Raw genomic sequence first — 14643 nt, forward strand, 5'->3', positions numbered from 1 at the left:
TTTATTGTTCACCCATGCCTATTCTTTAGCAAAGTTCAGGCCCCTATCATAATTCTAACCTTGTGACCTCGTGTTGGTATTTACAAATACAGTTTCAATTTTTGAACAAGGAGATCAGTTCAAGGAGGGAAAGGACTGTTATGATTTCCACACAAGAATGAGCAAAAGCACTTTAGCCTGTTAGAAGCAAGATGGAATCAGTTATGTTAAACTTCCCTGACTACTATAATTTTTGCAAAGGCAGTTTCATTTAATGGACAGGATATATTATTATTTTTTAATTAAGGAGAAAGGAATGGGGATCTCAACCCCTCTTCCTTTGTTGGGCACTTGGAAGATCTGAAGAACTTTTTAACTTAAAAACATATGAACAAAATCCAAAACATTAACTTGCCTTGAAGGTCAAGCCCAGTCCCTCATCTTTGACTTAGTGCCTATCCTGTTTTGTTCATGCCCACGCAAGATTCTGTTTCTTCCCCTGCTACCTACATCACCACTAAAATGCTTTTGCTTTCAATACTTGTAACCTCTAGGACTCCAAAGGTCCCAGTGGTTTGATCTCTGATATGTCATATTCAAACTGAATGGTTCAACACTCAGAAATTACTAAATGGGGTCTCATTCTCTTTATTTTTTGATGGTTAACGTTGTGTAAAAGGTAATATATTTGCCTGGCTCAAAGCTCAAAATAATATAAAAAGTCAACTTTGAGAAGAAAGTGCTAGCTCCCATTCCTTCCCCTCGTGCCCTGCATCCTTCACAGGTACTCAGATTTATTAGTGTCTTGTGCATGAAAACTGTTTATTTATGTGAATACAAGCAAACGAAAGTGCATATTTCTCCTCTTCCTCCCTGTAGGAAACTATAGCCTCCTCCAAAATGTCCATATTCCTAATCCCCAGAACCTGTGAATAGGTTGCCTTTCATGGCAAAAGGGATTTTGCTGATTTGATTAAGTTAAGGATCTTGAGATACAGAGATTGTTCCGAGAGGGTTCATTGTAATCATGAGGGCCTTTATAGGAGTGTGGTAGTAGAATGAGCATTAGAGGAGAAGGCAGTGTTGATGGCAAGAGATTTGAAGTGGCTGCCCTTTGCCCTCAGGGGCCCTGAGCCAAGGAATAAAGATGGGTTCTAGAAGCTGGAAATGCCAAGGGGATGGAGTCTTTCCTCAGTGCCCCCAGAAGGAACCAACCTTGCTGAGACCTGGACTTCAGTCATTCTGATTTTGGACTTCTGACCTCCAAAGCTATAAAGAGAATAAGTCCTTTTTTTTTTTTTTTTTTTTTTTTTTTTTTTTTTTTTTTTGAGACGGAGTCTCGCCCTGTCACCGGGATAGGAGTGCAGTGGCCGGATCTCAGCTCACTGCAAGCTCCGCCTCCCGGGTTTACGCCATTCTCCTGCCTCAGCCTCCCGAGTAGCTGGGACTACAGGTGCCCGCCACCTCGCCCGGGTAGTTGGTTTTTTTGTTGTTTTTTTTTTTGTATTTTTTAGTAGAGACGGGGTTTCACCGTGTTAGCCAGGATGGTCTCGATCTCCTGACCTCGTGATCCGCCCGTCTTGGCCTCCCGAAGTGCTGGGATTACAGGCTTGAGCCACTGCGCCTGGCCCCCCCATATTGTTTTAAGCCACTGTGTTTGGAATAATTTGTTACAGCAGCTCAGTCAGTCCAGTAAACAGCTGGTTTAATGAATTGTTTTGTGAGGTCTTAATACCTGAAACACAGCATTTTGTTAAACAAGTTGTTGTCAAACTGTGGCAGTCATCAGAATCCCCTGAAGGGCTAATTAAAACGGGCTGGGTGTGGTGGAATGTGCCTGTAGGCCCAGTTACTTTGTAGGCTGAGGTGAAGGATTGCTTGAACCTAGGAGTTGGAGTACAGCCTGAGGAACACAGCGATAGCTTGTCTCCTAAAAAATAAAATTAAGGCTGGGCACAGCTGGCTCAAGCCTGTAATCCCAGCACTTTGGGAAGTCGAGGCTGGCAGATCACTTGAGGTCAGGAGTTCAAGACCAGTCTGACCAACATGAAGAAACCCCGTCTCTACAAAAAATGCAAAATTAGCCACGTGTGGTGGCGCATGCCTGTAATCCCAGCTACTCGAGAGGCTGAGGCAGAAGAATCACTTAAACCCAGGAGGTGGAGGTTGCAGTGAGCTGAGATCGTTCCATTGCACTCCAGCCTGGGTAAGAGCGAAACCCTGTCTCAAAAAATAAATAAAAATTAAATTAAAATACAATTTAAAAACCCAGAAACAATGCTGGGCCTCAGTCGCAGAGTTCTGATTTTGTCCATCTGGGGTGGGACCTGAGAATTTGCATTTATAAGAAGTTCCCAGGTGATGCTTATATGTCACTGGTCCACAGATCATGCTTTGAGAACCCATAAGACAATTAATTCCAGTTTTCAGGTCTGGAGCAGCACCAGCTCCTTGAGGGCCGTTCCTTCTCCTCCACTCTGCCCCAGCCCACAGGAGCTTCCCTTGCCCTTCCACCACCAGTGTGACCTTTGACCTCTAGGACCAGGCTCCTCCTTTCTCCTTGATAGTTTTTCCAGTTCCATCACTCAACCCCCATTTTTCTAATTATGTTTCACAAACATTTGACCGAAAGACCAGACTTTTCCCTGAGGCATAGGGTAGCCTAGCGGCTACTGCCTCCCAAAAATGATCTCTCTTTGTGGGAGGGTGGGTGGGAGCTGGGAGCTGATCTAGACCTTCTCAGGATCACACATTCAGACCTGTGCCCTCCTTTCACATTTTGTTGACCTTATAATCTCTCCTGCTCAGGGTTTCTCTGGGCTTATACTGAGCACTGTGTCCTGGACCCTTTGGACCAATCAAAGACCCAGGACTGTGAATTCGTATGGAGTTGATACAGAAGTTATTAAGAAATAATTTGTAGGCAGATAGTAAGGTTTTTGGTGGAATTTTTCCTGTAATAAGAATCCCTGAACCATCTCTTTCCTAACAGAAAGGGTGGCTTGAACGGCCAGGCCAGCAAGCTTTGATATGCCAATACAGGCCCATAAAAACTGGGTTCACTCAATATGGTGATTCCCACCATCTTTTCCTTGTCACCAGGTGTACCAAATGTCATGGCCACCTCCAGAAAACACCATGGGTTCAGAACATCATGGTGACCCGTATTTGCATACCAAAGGGCTAAGGTGGGAGGGCCAGGCTTTTTGCCGGCTAGGTGAATGACACACCTGGTCAAACCAATCCCCTGGGCCCTATGCAAACCAGACACCACCTCCTCCAGCATCCAAATATAAGCAGCCACTTTTTGGTGCACACAGGGTTTTCTCTTTGTTCGAATCCCCCTCCCTCTGTCTCTGTCCTGGGGAGGTACTTTCTTCTTCCTTCCTTGTTTCTTGCCTATTAAACTTTTGATCCTTAAAATCACTCCACGTGTGTTCATATCATTACTCCTATTGGCTCGAGGCCAAGAACCCTGGTGTTCCTCCAGCCATCAGAGCCGTATCAGAGTTAATGTAAAATTAAATTCTGAAAAAACTTAGCAACAGTCTTATATGAATTTTTAAAGCATTTTAAACATAAAATTTGAGTCCCTCAATATTTTTTGTTTACAATGATAGAATTTTCTACTGTCTCAGAATATATATATTTTTTACCTGAGTTGTCTACCTTTTTGTTAATTTCTGATTTTTAAAAAATATTCAGCCGCCTTGTAAGAATGAGAAGAAATATTGGAGCACAATCATAAATAAATAATCTTTTTAAGCCTAAGAGCCTTGCAACACCAAATTTGGCTAAGCAAGTTCTAAAGAGAGTTACTGAGTAACCGCTATCCTCAGGCAGGCTGGCTTGGAACGGGAGGGTGCTTTTTCCTTCCTCCTCCCAAGTGGAAGCATCTTGCTTTTGCCTTTACTTTTCATAAATTTAAGGCTGAGGAAAAATGCAACATCCTCAGTTTCAGTTTCCATAAAATTAAAATTTATGTAGGCAATTTTCATTTTCCTCAAAATCTCTTGTCTAATTCTCTCCCCATTGTCCAGCCTGAGTCACTGAACACACCATTGTTCTGGGGACTTCTGTCCCATTGGTTGGAAGAGGACTAGGGTTGGTTTTCTAAATTTAGTGACTTCCTCTGAGGAATGGATGGCCTCTGAGGCAATAAAGCCGTTCTAGTTTAAAGTAACTACATACCAAAATCCCTGAGAGGCCACCTGCTAGAACCCTGCTTTCAATGCTGCAGTGCCCAGGCGAGGTTAAAATGCTTTCTTTGACTAGACAGAAAGCAAAAGTTAAGAAAATTCCTTAGCAAGAACTCAGATATAAAGATTATGCACAAAAGCTAACAGGTGCTATTAAGTATGCCTGGGCATTTTTCTAAGCTGTACATCACCATCACCAACAACAACAATAACAAAACCTTCTCTTTTACAACCCTCACAATTTTTTTTTGTTTTGAGACGGAGTCTCATTCCATTGCCCAGGTGATCTCCATTCACTTCAGCCTCTGCCTCCCGGGTTCAAGTGATTCTTTTGCCTCAACCTCCCAAGTAGCTGGGGTTACAGGCACTCGCCATCACACTCTGCTAATTTTTGTATTTTTAGTAGAGACAGGGTTTCACCATGTTGGCCAGACTGGTCTCGAACTCCTGGCCTCAAATGATCCACCTGCCTTGGCCTCCCAAAGTGCTAGGATTACAGGTATGAGCCACAGCTCCCAGCCTGACCCTCATGACTTTTAATGAATGTGATAAGAAAGACTGATTTTGTATAGCACCTTAGTAGGCATTGAGTGGCCCTACGCTGCTAGAGGGTGTCCTTGTAAACATATTTGTTGCTTGTAACTTACTTTTTTCTTTATTTGTTGTTCACAAATGTCATTTGCTCAGAATCCAAGGAAGATGGGCTACCATTAGCTCTTACTTTTTGTGTGTCTTCTAACACTTTCTCCAAAATATAATAGTTGCTTAGGAAATGTCTGTTGAATGTAACAGAACACAGCAGGGAACACAATGTCACTGGTCTCCAAGTGGATGGTATTGACTGTTTCGGTCCAGATACCCATTTGTGCTTGGGGCCCAGGGAACTTGGCCAGAGGGCTCAGGGGAGAGGCATAGGGGACACCAACATCAGTGGAAGGGTGAGACGCCACCTCAAGGGACTTCACAGGCAGGACCTCAGGGAGGGGCAAGTGTGGAAGGACAGGAGGTCAATGGGAGGCACCCCAAGAATAACTTCAGGAGACAATGGGGCCTGGTTTTGGAGCAGGCAAGAGGTGTTTGCATGAATTCCATAAGCTGGTGAGGCCTGAGGAAATGGAAGTATTAGTTATTTCAATATCACCATTTATTGTGCTCTTACTGAGGGCCAGACATTCTGCGTACATGATTTCCTTCAGAAGAGCTGATATGGCACAGGAAAGTGGTCTGGTGGGGTGGCTGAGCATGTGATGAAGCCAGACTGCGCAGGCAAATTCACATCCCAGCTCCAACCCTTACTGTGTGACCTCAGACAGGTAAAGTGACCTCTCTCTGGACTTTAGCTGCTCATTGTAACATGCAGCTAATGGACTACTAACCCCATAGTGTCACTGGGAGGAGTAAATGAGGTCATACACATTAAGTGCTGAAACCAGTGCCTTGCACAGAGTTAGCACTCTGCAAGTATAACCACTCTCATTATCTCTGTCATTTTATTGTCCCAGCAATCCAGTGGCCAGGGGCTGTCAGTATCTCTATTCTAAAATGAGCACAGTGAGTCACCGCCTAAGGCCATGTGGTTAATAAGTTGCAGAGCTGGGAAGAACTGGGACCTGACTCCAAAGCTCGCATACTTCACCGACTAGCAAACAGCCTCCATAAGCATTCTAAGAAAAATGTACAATAATCCAGCAAACATGGACGTCAATGTCCTCCTTTGAGGATGCTGTTGCATTGCTGTCTTTGGGCAATGTGAGGGAGGCTGGGCATGTTGCTGGGAGACACATTCTTTTAGTTGACTTGCAAGGCTGACTCCAAGGTCAAGGAGTTATTAAGGTCATCCTCCCTCCCCACTTTCCTTCCCACCCACCTCTGAGGAAACTATTCCAAAGTCTGACCTGATTAGGATTCTTCAAATGTTGTGACTTGTTAACACACCAACCTTGTGGTTAATATTTGACTTAACCCAAAACGGATAATAGGAAAAAACAGCATGCTTGGTAGGAAGTGTTTGGGGAGAATGGAGAGCCGCTTGCAGGGCTCATTCAGCCGCGGGGAAGCCAGACAGTGAGGTTTCTCTGTGAATCACCTTTCATTTTAATGTAATTAGTTAATTTAATGTTCATTATCCTTAATTCTTATAATAAGAAGCCAAACTGGAGAGATTTGCTAACCTATAGTCACACAGTTGGGAAATCGCCTAACCAGGATTTGAATTCAGTCCACGTGGCTTCTGATCCGTGAAAGGAGCAGGAATTTTAGATTCTGGGGCCAGTTCCTGTTAGGAGCTGAGCAACTTAAACATTTTCTCATTAAAGAAAATATACTTCAATAAAGTTGTAGAAAAAGGAAGAAAGAGAGAAGAGAGAAAAGAAAGGAGGAAGGAGGAAGGGAGGGCAGGAGAGAAGGAAGGAGGAAGAAAAGTATAGGTAGCTAGAAAAATGTGTTCTGACTGGTTCTGTAACCACTGTAGACCAGTGACATGTTCAAAGCAAGGCCAGCAAAACTGGATAAAAATGGAAAAATTTTGTTTCTGGGCAAATGCTTCTCACACCTTCTTGTCATCTTCTTCTGAATTTAATTACCCACCGTGACACCCACAATACAGCCTTGTGACCATAGAATTCTACAATCCATGAAGAGCAAGTGCACCTTTATGTGTTTGCTTTTGCTAACTGCTTGCTGCAGTTAACAGAGTCCTAGAATTTATGGTTTTCCAGGAGAGTTCAGTCTTAACGATGCCTTTTATACACTTGTTGATGCTTAGGACTGTATTGATAAATCAGCTCTAACAGCTCTTGGCACAGACTTTGGTCTATAATGATGCTTGAATTGAACCAGGAGATGAAGACTTTGATGGACTCTGTGTCATTATTAAGAAACTTGGGAATTATGCCAGATTATCAGCTGAAAGTGTAAATAAGTTACAGAATGCTGACATAGAAGAAATGCCAAACATTGACATGATGCACCCATTCAGCATCTGTCTCAGGCTGTCAGAGCTGCTATAACAAAATACCATAGACTGGGTAGCTTATATACAACAGAAATATATTTCTCATAGTCCTGAAGGCTGGGAAGTCCAAGACCAAGCTCCTGGCTGCTTCAGTGTCTGAAGAGAACACATTTCCTGGCTTGTAGATGGTGCCTTCTCACTGTGTCCTCACATGGTGGAAAGGACAAGCTAGCCCTCTGAGTCCTCTTTAAAAGGGCACTAATCCCATTCATGAGGGCTCCACCATTATGACCTAATCACCTCCCACAAGGTCCCACTTCCTAATACCATCACCTTAGGGGTTAGGATTTCAACATATGAATTTAGGAGGGGCAGAAGCATTCAGACCATAAGAGCATTCCTTGCATGAAATGGTGTTAACTGTGGAAAAGCAAGTGAGAGCAGCAAAGGGAAGAGAAGTGAAAGGGCAAAATATTAGCATTTCCAGTGCTTGTGACCCATAAAATGAATTCTGAGAGAGGTGCTTCTTGAAAAAAGGGCAGGTAAAAACTTTGAAATATAATGGGTACTTAGTTACTACTTTGGAAATTCACAATGCATGTAACATATTAAAGGCTCTGGCAAGTCCCAAGGTCAAGCTTCCAGCCCATCTGTCTTCACAAGCCTGTGTGAATGTCTGCTAAGTAAATTTACCAAGCTTGGGGTCTTGCCAGTGCTACCCCCTTGCTCTGCTGCTAATGTCCTGGACAAATGAAACATCTACTTCTTTCTTTCTTCCTTTTTTTTTTTTTTTTTTTGTCTGAAATGAAGTCTTACTCTGCCAGCCAGGCTGGAGTACAGTGGCACAATCTCTGCTTTCGCTCACTGCAACCTCCACCTCCCAGGTTCAAGCGATTCTCCTGCCTCAGCCTCCCGAGGAGCTGGGAGTACAGGTGCACACGACCATGCCCGGCTTTTTTTTTTTTTTTTTTTTTTTTTGAGATGGAGTCTCACTCTGTTACCCAGGCTGGAGTGCAATGACGCGATCTCGGCTCACTGCAACCTACACCTCCTGGGTTCAAGTGATTCCCCTGCCTCTGCCTCCTGAATAGCTGGGATTACAGGTGCCCACGACCACACCCAGCTAATTTTTGTATTTTTAGTAGAGATGGGGTTTCCCCATATTGGCCAGGCTGGTTTCGAACTCCTGACCTTAGGTGGTCCACCCACATCGGCCTCCCAAAGTGCTGGGATTACAGGCGTGAGCCACCGCGTTTGGCCTAATTTTTGTATTTTTAGTAGAGACAGGGTCTCACCATGTCGATCAGCATAGTCTAGAACTCCTGACCTCAAGTGATCCACCCGTCTCGGCCTCCCAAAGTGCTGGGATTACAGGCATGAGCCACCGTGCCCAGCTGAAACATCTAACATGTTGCAGATACTAATTCCACAGTACTTCTGGAGTGTCTCAAGGGTAAGACTGGATTAGGAGCCCTGACTGAGCTCACCTGCTGTATTACTCCACATGACTCATCCTCTCATCATCCCTCTAAGCTGGAGGTGCCTCTCAGGGAGGCTGTTTTCCATCCATCCTCTGTTGCCCTTTCCTATATCTCAGCAAAGGGAAAGAGGTAAATATTTTATATGCTTGTGGGGTTTAATGAGGCTAAGAGTATCTGTTTTTAAAGTTTATCAGATAAAAGGCATAGACTCTCAAAATGGGCACAAGTCCTGCAGGCCAGCACTGTATAGCCCAGCATTTCCAAACTCATGGAACCCATTTTTTCATGTAACATTTGCTGATGTGCCATGGAACCAGTGTTCTGAGACAGCTGCTCTGGAGACTCTGAGCTCAAGTAGCTGGGATTACAGGCATGTGCCACCATGCCAGCTAATTTTTGTATTTTTAGTAGAGATGGGTCTTCACCATGTTAGCCAGGCTGGTCTTGAATTCCTGACGTAAAGCGACCTCAAGCGATACACCTACCTTGGCCTCCCAAAGTGCTGTATACAGCCTCTTTGAATGCCTGGGAGACACTGCCGAAGATTCCTTATACCCTGACCTTGGTAAGAGTAGACCATTATTTGGTACTACCCTCACATGGCAGCAATTTGCTAGATTCTCTGTAAGTAGGAAATTTCCAAACTACCAGTGTCAACCACCTCTTTGGTTCAGAGCAGTAATTTTCAACATTTCCAAGCTTGTAGACCCCCCCTTTTTTTTTTGCTATAGTAAAAGATGGGACAGACCACAGCCTCTCCATATATACTGGTGAGTTTTGCCATCAACTGAGAAAGCAGAATTGGTCAAAAGCTACTATGAATGCTGGGATTTTTTTTTTAAAGTAAATTAAATATTTTGAATAGATAATTATATGTACATCGCAGTTATCCTTGAACTGAGTTTATATTGTATTCCTTGCTGCTTCCGCCATACAGAAAATAAACCAGGAAAAACTTCTAACTGGGTAAATCAGCTGTTCACCTTTATTGAAATATTGGAAAAGGGCCAGGCATGGTGGCTCATGCCTGTAATTCCAACACTTTGGAAGGCCGAGGCAGGCAGAGCTCATGCTCCTTAGTGGGGATCACTTATCCCTCACTTACCAAATTCCTATAAAGGAGGAGGGATTTTTCTTCTCCTTCCAGCTCAGGGAGTGTTGAAGGAGCACTTTGCATCCTTTGCTCCTTTTCTCACTTGGAGGAGGAGGAGTCCTCTGGTTAGATTAAGGACAGTCTATCTGCCATTGGACCACACCTTCACACAGGGGTGGGGAAACTGACTCAAAAATAACCTAAGGTGTGGCCGCCCCTCCCTTGTGCTGCCAGCTAAAGGCTTCCTGGATGGGGAGGAGACCTAGGGCTCCTTGGTTTTCCTGTGGTTTACCTGTCTGGAGATGCCCACACTGTTCCCTTTCTGGGGGCAGCCGTCCCTGCCGCCCCCTGCATTTTTTAATTGTACAGTGACTGCTTTGGTGAGGCTAAAGGAGATCTTCTATGCAGGGGGCTGGATAAAGGCACCCAGAGTCAGCTCTACACAAGGGTTGCATTCTAGATGTCAGGGGACAGCCCCCATGGCCACAGGTTCCAGCTGTGCTCTTTAATTCTGTCTTCCCAGGAGTTGCTGGTCCTCCATTCCCAGAGTGGGTCCTTTGGTCCCCATTTAACACATCTGGCTAGAACCCTGGGCAGACTGTGTTAAAGATCATCCACACTCAGTTCTCAAGGATGACTTAATAATGGGAGGAAGTGCAAAATCTCCACCCCATAAACAGCTGTAATTTTACATATGAAGTGTCTTAAGTTTTACAAGGCATACAAGAGAATAGGAAGGAGGCATCTCTGCTTGCTTCTGAGAAAGCGCAGCTGCAGGTCCCCAGAGGCTTGAGCCCAGTCAACTAGGAGGGAGGAGTTGAGCGCGCAGGAAGAGCCGGTAAAAAAACCCCAGAGCCTCGGGTTGCCTCTGTGCTCTCACGTTCTGTGCCGTCATTAACTCTCCTAGTTACCCCTCTCTCCCCCACTTTCAGCTCCGCACAGCTCACCAGGAAAGTCGCCTGGGGACAGGAAGTATAAACTTGTGCATAAATATAGACCCATTTTAAACATCACTTGTGCTTAAAGGGACCAGACCAGAATTCTCTTCCCCTAATGAGCAAGATTAAATTCTGCCCCTTCAAACATTCGGTGTATTTAAGAAGAAGACCCCTATTAAGGCCGGGTGTGGTGGCTCACGCCCATAATCCCAGCACTTTGGGAGGCCGAGTGGGTGGATCTCTTGAGGTCAAGAGTTTGAGACCAGCCTGGCCAACATGGTGAAATCCTGTCTTTACTAAAAATACAAAATAGCCAGGTGTGGTGGTGTGCATCTGTAATTCCAGCTACTCAGGAGGCTGAGGCAGGATAATCACTTGAACCCAGGAGGCGGAGGTTGTAGTGAGCCAAGATCACGCCACTGCACTCCAGCCTGGGCGACAGAGTGACTCGTCTCAAAAAAAAAAAAAAAAAAAAAAAGACCCCTATTAATATAAGAAAGGAATTCTAAGTAAAATATCTCAGGAGCCCAGTTCTTTACAATATTATGGTATAGTCAATTAGGGAGCATGGCTTTCTCTGGCAACCAAATGTCAAGATAACGATCTAACAATACTCACGGGGGATATAAATAGTGTGGTCTGGGCCACATAGATCCATTTATCACCAGTTTAAGAATTTACCATCGGTTTAAGAATTTACCAGTTCTTTCTCCATCCTTAAGGGGCATCTTTGGACAGCCTTGAATTGGAAGAAATGGCTGTCTGGAGTCCAGCCCAAAGAGCCAGGCTGGAGGAAGCAGAGAAGGTGGTTATTAAAATCAACAACATTCGCAGGAGATTGGATCACTTTCTTCAGTAAACAGAAAGAGTAGAGCTTTGGCTGTGAATTTTTTGGTTGGTAATTTTTGGTTTTTGTTTTGTTTTGTTTGCCAGCCCCTAGTGCCAGTCTCTCCATACTCTTTGAAAGATCATTCTTTCTATCCTTGCATATCACACAGAACTACTCAGCAGGGAGCAGGGCAGAAAACGGGAGGTTACACGAGGTGTCCACACACCGGCCAGGGAGCTGCCAAGTCCCTTTTCCCTGCTTGGCAGCCAGAACCCTGACGATGAGGCGCAACCCCCAGCTGTGAAGCTGGAGACACTGAATGACTCAAAAGAAAAGGTGTCCAGGAACCAATAATTGGGGGAGCTCCCAATGAGACAGCCAGATCCACACCTGTTCATTTATTCTTTAATCTGTTCACTCAAGAAAGAGCCTACTATCTGCCAAACAGTCTTGATGCTGCAGATACAGCAGTAAATAGACACCAATCCCTGACTTCAAGGCACTTATATTCTAGTAGGGAAGAGACAGTAAACTAAATAAATCATACCAAATATTAAAAGATAGACTGGGTGTGGGGCCTCACACCTGTAATCTCAGCACTTTGGGAGGCCAAGGCAGGTGGATCACTTGAGCTCAGGAGTTCGAGATCAGCCTGGGCAATAAGATGAAACCCTGTCTCTACCAAAAATACAAAAAATTAGGTGAGCTTCCATGGAGGCATGTGTCTGTGGTGCCATCTACTCAGGAGGCTGAGGTGGGAGAATCACTTGAGCGTCGGAGGATTGCTTGAGCCCAGGAGGCAGAGGTTGCAGTGAGCTAAGATCGTGCCACTGCACTCCAGCCTGGATGACAGAGTAAGACCACATCTCAAAAAAAAAAAAAAAAAAAAAAAAAAAAGATAAATGCTATAGAAAAAAATAAATTGATAAAGACGGATAGGGAATGCTAAGTGAAAGTGGAAGGGAGAGTGTTAGATAGGGGGATGGGGGAGCCCTTGCTGAGAGGGTGAGATTTGAACAAAGACTCCATCTATGGTGAAGCTATCAGTTGGCAAGCCTAACCTATGTACACAAGTCTTCCAATCAGTTTTTTGGTGCCTCATTCTTTACAGATAGTCACATCTCCAGACATTTGAGGAAGGCTTTCAGATGTAAAAGAGAAAGAAAATTGGGGCTCAGAGGAAAAACAATAAAAAAGAGAAAGATGCAGTTTGCTAATTTTCTTTCCATAGCCATTCTCCCCTTCTTCTTGTATAGATCTCCTTCTTTTTGTAAAGTTTTAGTGAGTTTTAGTTGGGCAAGAGGCTTCCCAGGCAGGGGCCCCTCTGTCTAGCCTGCCCTGCAGCTGGTGGGGCTATCACACTAAGTTCTGGCCAATGGGATGTGAGCAGAAGTGGTACATACGACCCCTGGGTCAGTCATGACCCCTTGGAGCAAATGCCACCTGCCTGCCTCTGGACTTTTTTGATAAAGAAGCTTCTATCAGGCATTATATCTTCGTTATAGCAGCCTAGCATGTATTCTGACTCATACACGTGGGTCAAAGGAAAGAGGAGATCCAACATAGGAGAGAAAAAGGGAATCCCCAGAATGACAGTGAAGGGAGATCCCAGATAGAGAACCCTGTCTGCCTCAGGACAGAGGGCAGCAGTCCAGATTGGAGCAGTGTAATTTTCCATGTTGAGGGTTCTCTGTAGTTGTACAGTTTTCAACTTGAGGACAGAAAGCTGAAATGGGCCTGAAGCAGATCTTTGTCTGTACTTAGCTTGCCTGGTGGTGATGACATTTCTGTTCTCCCTGCTACACAGCTGGCCAGCTGAAGAGGTGTGGGTGTGCTTTGAGCTCCTCCTGAAAGCTGGGGGCAGGGACATACTGAGCTTAGAAACAGAAAATGCAGAGCAGCCCTCTGCCATTATCACATTTCTGGGGGACACTCCGCGCTTGGTTCACACAATAGCCTCCCTGATCGTGACGTGCTGTGTTTCCAGGGACTCACTCAGCACCACTTCTGCTTCCCCAGAAGAGGCTCTGGAAAACTTGCAAGGGATGCTGAAGCCAGTCTATAACTCAGTCAGTGTTCAGTTTACCTGTTCTTGGGATTGTTTGTCTAATTGTGATATCACCTTTTTCTTCCATAGCTAGGTCGGTGTTTCTCTTTTTCAAAAGTAAAATGTATTGCTTAGAGATATTATAAGGAGTAAAACTATAAAGTATCAGAATGATTACAACAAAAACGAACTAGTGGTTACCTCTATGGAGGGATGGAGAGAGGGAATACCCTTGGGGAGGGGCACACGGCCCTGTAAGGTACTTTATCAGGACCTGGGTTTGAGGCAGTTAGAGCAGAAAAGACTTTTAGTACTATTGGCTTTTTAAACCATATGCATACATTGCTTTGATAAAATAGCTCTTCTATGTTGGGAACTGGGTTTCCATAGTTAAGTCTAGGTTCTTGCCTTTGGGTACTTCTTTTTTCTTTTTTTTTTTTTTTTTGAGACAGAGTCTCGCTCTGTTACCCAGGCTGGAGTGCAATGGCATGATCTCAGCTCACTGCAACCTCCACCTCCCAGGTTCTAGCAATTCTTCTGCCTCAGCCTCCCGAGTGGCTGTGACTACAGGCATGTGCCACCACACCCGGGTAATTTTTGTATTTTTAGTAGAGATGGGGGTTTCACCATATTGGCTAGGCTGGTCTCGAACTCCCAACCTCGTGATCCACCTGCCTGGGCCTCCCAAAGTGCTGGGATTACAGGCATGAGCCACTGTGCCCAGTCGCCTTCGGGTACTTCTGAATTTGGCAAGAAACCAATACAGATGATTAACTACAGCGTAGCCTGATAACAGCCGTACGGTATCTATATGCAGTGTTTTTGAATTCCAGAAGAGGAAACGATGATTTTCAGTCAAAAGGCCATGAGAGGAGACAGAAAAGAGAGGGGAACAGTCTAAATCAGGCATTGAACAAGGAGGAGTTTCAAAGGAAAACAAAGGAGAAGAAAAGGCATCTCAGGAGAAAGAAACACAATGAGCATGGACAAAGAAGTGTGAAAGTGCAGGGAAGTGGTCCAGAGCGGATCAGGCACTGTAACCTCTGGCGGGGGAGGGGAGGGGCGGCATTCATATTGTGCAGTGTGTAACCTGAACAATCATCCGTAGTGATCCTGGTTGAAGG

The sequence above is a fragment of the Macaca mulatta genome, chromosome 6 (assembly GCF_049350105.2).
Source record: "Macaca mulatta isolate MMU2019108-1 chromosome 6, T2T-MMU8v2.0, whole genome shotgun sequence".
NCBI classification, from domain to species: Eukaryota; Metazoa; Chordata; class Mammalia; order Primates; family Cercopithecidae; genus Macaca; species Macaca mulatta.